Source organism: Pinus tabuliformis, chromosome 2_2 (assembly GCF_031772625.1).
Source record: "Pinus tabuliformis cultivar Carrire ecotype Pingquan chromosome 2_2, CPIR1, whole genome shotgun sequence".
Lineage (NCBI taxonomy): Eukaryota > Viridiplantae > Streptophyta > Pinopsida > Pinales > Pinaceae > Pinus > Pinus tabuliformis.
In genome coordinates this window covers 142,775,682-142,785,172 of record NC_142300.1, presented here as the reverse complement: position 1 = coordinate 142,785,172, position 9,491 = coordinate 142,775,682, and positions in this window count along the sequence as shown.

Below are 9,491 nucleotides of genomic sequence, written 5' to 3'. Positions count from 1 at the left end.
TCACATGCTGGGGCGACTTGAACGAAGGATTGTTTGCCGACCAGCAATTGGATGGCAAGTTTGCAACGTGTAAGGGCGTTTTGGCACGCAGTGGTCGAGTCGGCCTAGGCAGCGACTCGCGCAAACGCTCGTATAAATATGGCAAGGCGTTGGAGCATTTGGCATTCATTCAAAGATGGACATTCGAACATGAGCATTCGGTGATCAAGAAAAAAGTGCGAAGTAGTGGAGCAGGTCGCAAAAGAGGCGCGGACATATATGCACCCGCTCTTGGGCAAGCACACACGATATGTACATGGTTTGGTTATCGGCTGAGGGCACGGGTAGGGAAGGCACCCGCCGTTCAGTGTGACACGGGGTGTCTTAGGTAGGTCTCCTGCCCGTCGTGGAAGAAGAAATGCGGAGGTGTCTCGGGTGACTCGAGTAAGTCGCCCGCCCGTCGTGCAACAGGAAATGCTGGGTGACTCGGGTGAGGTCGCCCGCCCGTCGTGAAGCAGTAAACGAGGTTCGGTCGACGAGTACGGTTGGCAGCTCGTGTGAGGGCGCGCCCACCCAGCTTGGGCAAGGAACTCGGTTGGCACACGGAGGTGTTGCCTATTTGTAAAATTGGCTAAGTATGAAACTTGGTGTTTCCCAAGTATACTTGTAAAGCCTTGTAAACATTGTAGGGTTGAATAATATATTGTATTCGGGCAGACTCATTGTTCAGGGAGTTGCCCCTCCCTTTACACTGTGAAATTGTGTTCTTCATGTATAATTGCTGATGATAATGAATGTGTATGGGTGTTCATTGGCATAAAGGAAACATAATAATACTTGGTTATGAAAAACAAACTAAGTAGACTAATGGTTAGGCATAGTCCATGAACATAAGTATTGGTGAAAAGAAAGTGTTCAGTGGCGCCGCACCTCGCCAAGTACGGCTGGAAGAGTACTGTAGGCCTGGGGGCGTGAAATGCGGGGTTCCCATGTCGCTCGCGCCGTGTTGGGGATGGCGCACGCCCCTTGATACCTGCACGATGGGTGAGCCACCGACGGAAGGCGCGCGGGTGACCCTTGTTGCGTGCCTGGATGAAAGAGGTGACCATGTGCAGACGAGTCAAGATGCAGGCAGGTGTGTGACGTGCGGCGACGGGTGTAATCGGCGAGGTGTTGGAGCCGACCCATGGGTGTGACGGTGCACACGAAGGGACGCGGTGGTTCGTTGGAATGGGGCGTGTCGAGGTTATGGGGCAGGTCAGCCGGGCATGCATGTTGATGGAGCCGACCCTTGTTATCCTCGAGAGACATGGCCCTTGGGCGAAAGGATGCGTATAAGTAAGGAGGATGGTGTTTGATGAAGGGACATCGAACTCATACTTCCACATCGCAGAACAAGTGCGAAGGAAGGAGTTGGGCAGAAACGGAAGGAAGAGAACAACGCGGGTAAGAGGGCCGCATCGGCGGGCAGATTACAGAGGGCGGGTCAGGCTTGGTAGCGCGGACAGGCAGAGCAGGGCGGGTTACAATCCGGGCAGGCAAGCCGCACTGCATGCGGGCCATGCACCCTTAATATGGACCGCACCGACGGGCAGAGTTTGGGCGCCGCGGAAGGGAAAGTCAGGCGGACAGGTTCGCAGTTCAGGTGTGGAGTTGTGTCGTGCAGGCCATGGGCCAGTGTAGCACGACCACATGACACGACAGGTTGAAAGAATAATTGAAGAAGATAAATTTATGGTAAGTTATTTTCGTTGCATTGTTAAGAACACTTACTGGAAAATTGACCCAGTGTTGAAGTAGGCGTAGACTGTGTACTCAAGTATTGGTAAAAGGAAAAAGTACGGCGGTGCCGCACCCGATTATGCTTGGTTTAAATACTACCACTAGGATAGGAGCGTGAAATGGGGTCTCTGTTACACTAAAAAATGTCACCATGACTACTTACAGTTAGTATGGCTCAAATCAACAGTCATACTACCCTCTTAGGCAAGTCTTATGCCTCTGCTATCCATCTCAAACTCAAAGAAGAGAGAAAGTCTTGTAAAAAATGTGTTTATCTCTGGGGTCGCAGGTTCTCTCTAGCCTTACCTGCGGGGATGCTCACAATGTTCACAAAAGCTGTGTCCTTGGGCGCTCTGTATGTTAAGGGACAGGTGCGTCCTTCTGTAAAAGGCAAAATGCGCAAGTTTCATCTTAAAAAAGTTACTTGTGGTTACTTCTAGAACTTTCTAGAGGTCGGTTTGATGAAATGGATGCGCCTCCAGTTGGTTCATGTATCCCTATTAAGGAGGAACTTATCCCATCAATAAGGGAGCTATCCCACCCAAAGAGGGGGATTATCCCATTGATGGTGGACCTGAATAACCTCTTTACAGCACTATAAATAAAGACATTGAGCCAGAGGGAGGGGAGGTTGGAGCTATACATTTTCTTTGGGTAAATGCTGCAGGAATTAGGACTCCCATTTAGAACCTTGTGAGGAGAGATTGTCTTTGCTTGATTCTACTTGGAAGTGGGTGAGCTTTGTCAAAGTAGAGGAAAACCCTTGATGGACCCTGGGAGGAACTTGCACAACACCAAGGCCAGGTTGTAAGAGTTTCTTTGTTTCGTTATTAATACAAACTGGTTTATTTTTCTCAATAGCTTGTGTTAATGAGTTATTTCATGTGTTCCTTGGTCTGCATGTTGAATATACGTTTTATTATATGAAATGCAAGTGCTTGGTAATTGTTTGATTGTTTGTGGTTGCAGGAATTGACATGAAGGAGGAGCTCATCCGGATCGGCAAGGACGGACTACAACAACAGCGTTTTGGAATAAGGTAAGCCTAAACACTTGTAGTTTTCATGTTTTAAAAGGTATATTTAGAGAAAGATCACTCCATTTTGTCTTGTTTGTCGCTAGAGAGTTTAGACTCCTAGGGAGGTTAGTTGTGTCTGCACAAACGACTTTTTTCCGCCACGACAAATTGGCGACTCCACTGGGGAATCCATTAATGAGAAAGTCTTTTCCTTTGTGTGAACTTTGCTCTGAGAAAATCATTTTTATTTTCTGGTTTTTGACTGTGAGAATTAGTATTTGGGTGGCTTAGCTTTAGATTTAGTTAGATTTGGTTTTTCTTAACTTTTCCAGAAGGACGCACCCTCTGAGTACTGCACAGTGCGTCTTTGGACGCGCTGTTGCCGTTTGCACAGAGCGGGCCCGCACCTGTTATAACGGGTTGCCTGCGTCTTCCTGTAAAATTTAGGAAAATTCCATTTTTTGCTTTAATTGCTTTTAGATTTTGATTTTTCTTAGTGTTTTCTGCCCAGATCCTTTAGTACCCTGTCAAAAATTTTCACCTGAACTTGTTTTGTGAGCTTTGAGTGTTTTAGTGGATTTCAACGAAGTTTAGGCCTAGGGTTTGATTTTTGGATAGGTCCTGTAGTGACTTTGACGGTAGAAAGTTGTCCAGCCTTAGATCTCTCTGGTTAGTCAGCCTTCTTAGAAGTCGGGCCTGTCGTAAAGTCTCCTTGTGTGAGCAGCTTGCCATTTAAGTTGTTTTGGGTCAAATTTCGAATTACTTGTTTATAAAGTGTTGATTTCCATTTTACAAAAGAACAAAAAGATTAGAGTTTTGTTTTGACTAGTTTTTGGTTCTGCAATAAGCTAGTCCTTGATTTGATTGTGATCAAGTAAAACACCTTAGAATAATCATTGTTGGTTTTGGCCTCGTTAAGATTGCTTAGAGTAAATTTACCTTTTAGTTTGCTTATGAGTGAATTTTCGTAGATTTTAATAGTTGTTAAGATTGATTTTTGGTTATATTAGATTTATTTGCTTTATTAAAAGAAAAATACAAAAACATCTTCTTTAAAAGTCTTGTTTCAAGTAGCTTTTTGTTTTTGAAAGAGGAAAAGAGTTTTTTCGTGCATGTAAAGAGCGGTCATGTTTTTATGCTTGGAAAAGACAAACGAATTGTTTCTTTGATTGTCTTCAATTAAGAAGTTGCTTTTATAAAGATTGCATTCTCTCAACTTTTTAGTTAAGCAATTCATCGAAAAGGTAAAGTAGTGGGTAAATCATCCTAGGTGCATTTTGTAGTGGTTTCGAGTCGAGTCAACACACCAATGGTTTCACTTCCATCACCTTTTGACTTAAGAAACAACCTTAAAAGTAACGCTTAAACTAAAATCAATCTAGTAATTTTTATTTTTCTAGGGCTCTGAAACACCAACATAGCTTAGGCTAGGGTCTTGGAGTAGGTGAGTACTTAACTCTCCAAGACTACAAAACCAAACAGATAGTTTATCTTGAGTAGATTAAATCCAATTGTTTCAGTTACACTCTGGGAAAGCTCCTCTTAAAGGAGAAGCACGAGCTCGTGTTCGAACCAGTGAGGGGATCATTCCCCCCTCGTTGGGAACGACGCCAGACAGTACGTATTACAAACGGTAAACCTCAGATTAACCATTGTCGAGGAGCCAGGGGTCACTTATCGGTAAACCTTGGATTATTGTCAAGGAGGCGGTAAGGGGATTGAGCTTGTTACTCTGCCCTTGCGTGCTGTCGGAGTTTAGACTGTTCCCCCAGGTGTAATTGTTGTGATTGGTAACTTTAGTGACCATAATCTTTAGGGTTCTACCGAGGTGACGGTGGAGGGAAGGTCCCACTATACCTGGAGCAGACGTCGGTTATACTCACTTGGATTTTCCGGGGGGTTCACTTCACTTCGAGACGGTTAAAGTGGAGGAACTTGTGCCGGTCTATTCATTAAGCAGGTTGCCGGGGTAACTGTTCCACCCGCCATTTCTGTACTGAATCCTGCGAGGTTGGGCCTAATCACCAACTAGCGCTTTTGGTCCGGAAGACTACTGTTTGTGTTTGGTTTGACGCTCTAGATTCTTTAGGCGTGTGCTTCAAATTTGTTTGCTTCTTTAGAAGACTTTAGGTGGTTTGATTTGAAATTTTTACTTTGTTTTCGTGTGTTGTAGTTAAAAATCTTTAATTGTGGCGGAATTACCGAGACAGTCCCGTCGACTTCGGGGCAAGTCTCCTGAGATTGTTACCGGAATAGATTTGTTAAGAAAACTCCGTAAATCGCGGGGTGAATCTCCTGAAGACATTTCGGGTCAGTACGAAGGGTTAAAGGTCCTTGTAACTCCTCCTAGTGACAGTAGAGTAGGTTCACCTGAAGAAGGAGAATCTTCCTTGGTAGTCCATCCAGATTACCAAAGTTTAGAAACAGGTTACAATCCTGAAACTGTTACAGTTTCCGAGCTTGCTGGTAGTTTTTCATCTGCCAGTGAAACAGGCGAAGAACCTGAAATTTCCGAACCTGTTACTCCAATTTCTAGTGTCCCTGATTCACCGAGAATAGAAAGAATTATCACCGAAAATCTACCTTCTAGTTTGATTGCTATAGAAGAACTTGCTCCAGAAGAAGATATAGGTGTCTCTCACCTTGAAGGTCAACTTACTATTGATCTAAGGGAGCGTGAATCCATCTTTTACAGTCCTCCTAGAAGTACTTCTTGGTACCTTGCGTTAACCAATTTTTTAGACAACTCAGTAGGTTTTTCTACACCTCGTACTCCTTTTCCACCTGGAGGTATTTATACTCCTGTAAATATGTCTGGTCAGTCGTCCGTGTTTACTCAAAGTTCTGAATCTTTTTTACACGGCGGTCCTTCTGTTCCCACTGGGTATCAGTCACTTTCTGGTACCTTTTCGGGGGCATCTCCTCAACCCGTTGATCATGGGTTATTTGCTGGAAACAGTGGTAATATACCATTGGGTGTAGGAGACATTTACATGATGTCAGGTTCAGTTCCCGTTTCCCAACCTCAAGGTGGCCAATTACCGCCTGGGGGGCAACCGCAGTTAACGCCTGGGGGGCAACCTCAAGGTACACAAATCGTGTCTGGGGGGCAACCTCAAAGTCAGTATGTACCTATGGTGCAATACGTGCCTCAAGGTCAACCTCAGCCTCAATATGTACCCCAAGGTCAACCTCAGTATCAATATCAACCTCAAGGATGGCAACCCCAAGGATGGCAACCTCAAGGGTATCAACCCCAAGGTTATCAACCTCAAGGGTACCAACCTCAAGGTCAAGGTCAACCCCAGTATCAGTATTTACCTCAAGGTTATCAACCTCAAGGTCAATACTCAAGTCAAGGTTATCAACCGCCTCAAGGTCAGTCATATGTTCCGAGTATGGGAACTGCACCTTACAATTATCAATCCTACCCTCAATCTGGTTATGGATCTCAGTATCCTCAACCTGTTACGGGTCAGTACCCTGGAATGTTAGTGTGGGATCCATCACAGGGTCAACAGGTGTTGCAGCCAAGTGTACAGATGATTCCTCAAGCTGGAAAACCCGTAGTTTTTGGTCCAACCCAGCAACCGCAACCTGTCCAGCCAAATGTTCAAACTTCTGTAGCTTCGGTAGTTACTCAGCCGTCAATTGCACCTAGTACTCCATCTCAAACGGCTGCTGCAACTACCGCTACATCTACCATACTTACTTCTGGAGTATCGACAGCTCCAGTTTCTACTGTCCCTGTTACCACACCTCAGACATCTTTACCGTTGTCTGGATCTACGATTCAAACCACGGTCCAGATGCTTGTAGGTCAGCCTGGTATAAGTACGGTTGTCACTACTCAACCTCAATTTGTTCAACCTCCGTACCAGGGACAGTACCAACATGGGCAAGCTGTCCAACAACCTGTTTACCAGTATCAACCGTATCCTGGGTACACTTATCAACAACCTCAACAACCCCAGTACGGTCCGGTTAATCCTGGTTTTCCAGGAGGATATAATATCCCAAATGCGACTCCTGTTCCTAGTTATCCTGGATATCCTCCTCCTGGGGCTGGTATTGTGACCCAGAGTTTTAGAGATCCTAACCGGCAGTTACCGTTTATTGCAACTTTGGATTTACCCGACTTGACGCGCCTAACGAACGATCCAATTCAATATCTTCAGTTCTGGCCGCCAATGCCAAATAAGTTGCCCAGCGATATACCCAAGTTCGAAGGTAAGTCTGGAGAGGATCCATCCAATCATGTGATGACTTACCACCTCTGGTGTGCTTCGAATTCTATCTCAGATGATTCCATCCGCTTACGTCTTTTCCAGCGTACACTCATTGGTCTCGCGGCCAAGTGGTACATTGAGTTACCACGGGCCTCTTTTTACAACTTTAGCCAGTTAGCTACCTCGTTCTTAACTCACTTTCAGTTGCCGGTCAGATACGATAACGGCACGGAGTTATTAACTTCACTAAAACAATCGATGTCCACGTATATTTCTGATCACATTCATGAGTGGAGACGTCGAAGGAGATTAGTGAAAGTTTTTATCCCGGACCAAATCTTAGCTGAATGGTTTGTCAAATCATTATTACCGAAGATTACTGAAGATGTAGCTAAGGCCGGAGTAGTTACTGAGGAGCAAGTCATTGCTCAGGCACAATACCTTGACTTAGTTTACACTCAGTCGGGTACGTTACACGAGAAGATTCCGGATCTTCCAAAGTCGAATCAAATCGCTGCTGCTCCTTCGGGATCTCATGCCGCTGATGGTATGATTGGTATCGTGACTACGAAGAGCAAGAAGAAGTCTTCCAAGGCTTCAACTACTCCAATTATCACTTTGCCTGATTCTCCGACAGGAGAGTCTTCTCCTGAACTCACCGCCGACATTCACGCTGTAGAGTCATCTACGGCCAAACCAAAAAACGGTGGAAAGAAGAAAGGAAAGAAGAAGGCTAAAGCAGACAAGGCTCCAAAGGAGAAAACTGAAAAGTCGGAAACCAATGACGAAAAACGCAAACCTCGATATCCTTGTCTTATTTGTGAAGAGGATCATTTTACGAGAGATTGCCCTCATCGGGCCGAGGTTGTAAAAATAGTCAAAGGTTCTCCCACTCCTGCTGTGTTAAAGAATCCATTTCCAGAGCAGGAGAATAAGATGATAGGTTCTTCTTCGAATGCCAGTGAAGAACCCATTTTGATGATGTCTCATGTGAGGATTGCGACTCGATCGCAAGATTATGGTAGTAAGGCTCCTGTTGATGGCAAGGAAGCAGAATCTTCTCACTCTAACCCATCAACCTCAGCTCCTGGTTCCGATCCACTACAGATCGAAAAACCTAACCCAGACTTAGTGATTAAGCCGCCCGCCAAGGGTGTACTTCGAAGGTCTGCTTTCAATCCACATGCGAGAGCAGCCCAGAATTACAACATTGTTGAGGACTTAGCTGTTTCACCTTCAGCAATGTCGGCACTCGAAGTGCTGCAATCATGCCCAGCACAACGGAAATTGCTTTTGTCGGCTATCGGAGCTGTCGATGTTCAGGACCCAAACCTAATGATCTTTGATCTAGAAAATAGTACGCCACGTCTCCCCCATCAAATGGCTTTCCAAATTCCAGTGATAGTCAAAAACAGGCCTATTCATCGGACTGTGATTGATGAGGGAGCTTCTACATGTATTATGTCGATTCAATGTTGGAGATCGCTTGGTTCTCCTTCGTTGAACCAATCCCCCACCATCCTTAAGGCCTTTGATGGCCGTGGGTTCCGTCCGTTTGGTATTCTACAAGAATTGCCTATAGGGGTTGAAGGTAAAACCGTTAGTCTGGATGTGGAAGTGGTTGATGCCCCTCTAGACTACAACCTTCTTTTGGGTCGAAGTTGGTCATATGCTATGACAGCGGTCGTTTCATCGGTCTTCAGAGTAATTAAGTTTCCACATAACGGTAAGATCGTGACTATTGATCAGCTGACATACTTTTCATCCGACCCAGCCTCTTCAGAGAGTATCCAGCATGTTGGTAAGACGACAATCCCTTATAGGGACGTTGGTGTAGGTTTAGTTAAGGATTCCGGTTTACTGGGAACTTTTCCTCTCCCTCCACTCAGCGCAGATCCTTCGTTTGCAACCATTCATATGATTACATCAGAAAACATTATTTATGATGATCCTTGGTTCGTCCCATCTGACTCTGAGATAGACTCACTCGGTAATGCTATGCCTTTGAGTCCATATGAAATTGCTTATGAAGCTCTCATGTCTTTTACCGACTTTCATTCAACCGAAGTCGACCAAATGAATGTGGTCAGTGAAGAGTCACTTTTCACCTCACCCTTAGAACGGATAACGTTTCCCGAAGTCGTGTCATCTGACGAACAACTTCGCGAAATCCTAAGTGTAGATGATCTACCATGGGAGGATCTCCATCACAGATCTTCGTTTTTACCTAAGGATGATGCATTTGAAAATGATTTTTCATCTATCTTTACCGCTGAATATGTCAAAGACGCTCAGGATCCAACGAAACATTCTGATTCAGAGTTGAATTTAGGGAATATTTCTCGTACTATTCCCATTGATATTTCAGTGAAGCCCGGAATCGAGGAAAACATTCATATAGGTGCCGCATGTACTGAAGAAGAAATCCAAACTTACAAGGCCCTATTCCAAGAATTCCGCGACGTGTTTGCCTGGTCTTACGA